The sequence below is a fragment of the Mus caroli genome, chromosome 5 (assembly GCF_900094665.2).
Source record: "Mus caroli chromosome 5, CAROLI_EIJ_v1.1, whole genome shotgun sequence".
Classification (NCBI taxonomy): Eukaryota; Metazoa; Chordata; class Mammalia; order Rodentia; family Muridae; genus Mus; species Mus caroli.
The window spans coordinates 106,769,691-106,771,094 of record NC_034574.1 but is presented as its reverse complement, the minus strand read 5'-3'; the positions used below and the strand labels follow the sequence as shown (position 1 = coordinate 106,771,094).

Genomic DNA, 1,404 nt, shown 5'->3' with positions numbered 1-1,404 from the left:
TCCTCCTCCTCCTCCTTCTTCTTCTTCTTCTTCTTCTTCTTCTTCTTCTTCTTCTTCTTCTTCTTCTTCTTCTTCTTCTTGTTTTTTTTGAGACAGGATTTCTCTGTGTAGCCCTGGCTGTCCTGGAACTCACTCTGTAGACCAGCCTTCCCTTGAACTCAGAAACCTGCCTGCCTCTGCCTCCCAAGTGCTGGGATTAAAGGCGTGTGCCACCACTACCCAACAAAATAAACCTTTCTTTTAAGAGAAAAGTGAATATAGTAAATAAAACTTCCTTTGCGGACTAGAGAGATGGTTCAGTGGTTAAGAGCGCTGGCTGCTCTTCCAGAGGTCCTGAGTTCAATTCCCACCAACCACATGGTGGCTCACAACCATCTGTAATGGGATCTGATGCCCCCTTCTGGTGTGTCTGAAGACAGCAACAGTGTACTCATATACTTAAATAAATAATTCTTTAAAAAAAAGGGGGGGGCTTTGTATGTGAGGTGGGGGGATTGCTCAGTGCAAGGCCAACCTGCATTACAAAGTGAATACCAGGTCAGCCGCACTCACTCAGTAAGACCATTCCAAACAGATCAACAACAAAAAGGGAAGTCAAACCCCATTTACTCCAGGCAGTGGTGGCGCACGCCTTTGATCTCAGCACTTGGGAGGGAGAGGCAGGTGGGTTTCTGAGTTTGAGGCCAGCCTGGTCTACAGAGTGAGTTCCAGGGATACACAGAGAAACCCTGTCTCGAAAAAACAAAACAAAATAAAACAAACAAAACATTTTTAACCCAACAACAAAACAAACAAAAAACAACAAAACAAACAAACAAAACCCCAACAGGTTGTTTTGGCCCACCAAAATTTTTTTCTATTCTTTTTGTTTACTTTTTATTTTTTGGAGACAGGGTTTCACTACATGATCTCTGTGATCCACCTGCCTCTGCCTCCAGAGAGCTGGTGTATCCTCTCATACCCCATTCAATTTTTCTTTCTTTTTTTTTTTTAATTTCATATTTTCAGGCTTTGGGAGTGGAGCCAGGGCCTCGAACACTCTCAGCCGGCTCTCTAACGGTGAGTCACAGCCCCTACTTGCTTCTGCTTTGAGGGGGTTGTTTCTTTGTGTGTGTGTGTGGGGGGGGAGGGTTCGAAATGGCATTTCATGTAGTCCAGGCTGGCCTCAAACTCACTATGCAGTTGGATGAGTTTGAACTCCTGAGCCTCCTGTTTCTGCCTCCCAAGTGTGATTACAAACATGTGTAACCATGCCTATACCCTTCAGGCTTCTTTAAACCTTTTAAAAAATATATACATACATTTATTGCTCTTTGTTGCTTTCCTTCTTTCTTTCTTTCTTTCTTTCTTTCTTTCTTTCTTTCTTTCTTTCTTTCTTCCTTCCTTCCTTCCTTCCTTTCTCTC

The 1,404-nt window shown here is 43.3% G+C and overlaps 1 protein-coding gene across 1 annotated transcript in view; it reads left to right on the top strand.

Moving 5' to 3' along the window:
• Positions 1 to 1,404, top strand: part of Selplg (selectin P ligand) — a 12,281-nt gene that overhangs the window by 8,292 nt on the left and 2,585 nt on the right. Inside the window, exon 2 of the mRNA XM_021163599.2 lies at positions 1,009 to 1,059. The gene's annotated coding sequence lies outside the window, so the exon portion shown is untranslated. The remainder of the gene's footprint in view (positions 1 to 1,008; positions 1,060 to 1,404) is intronic.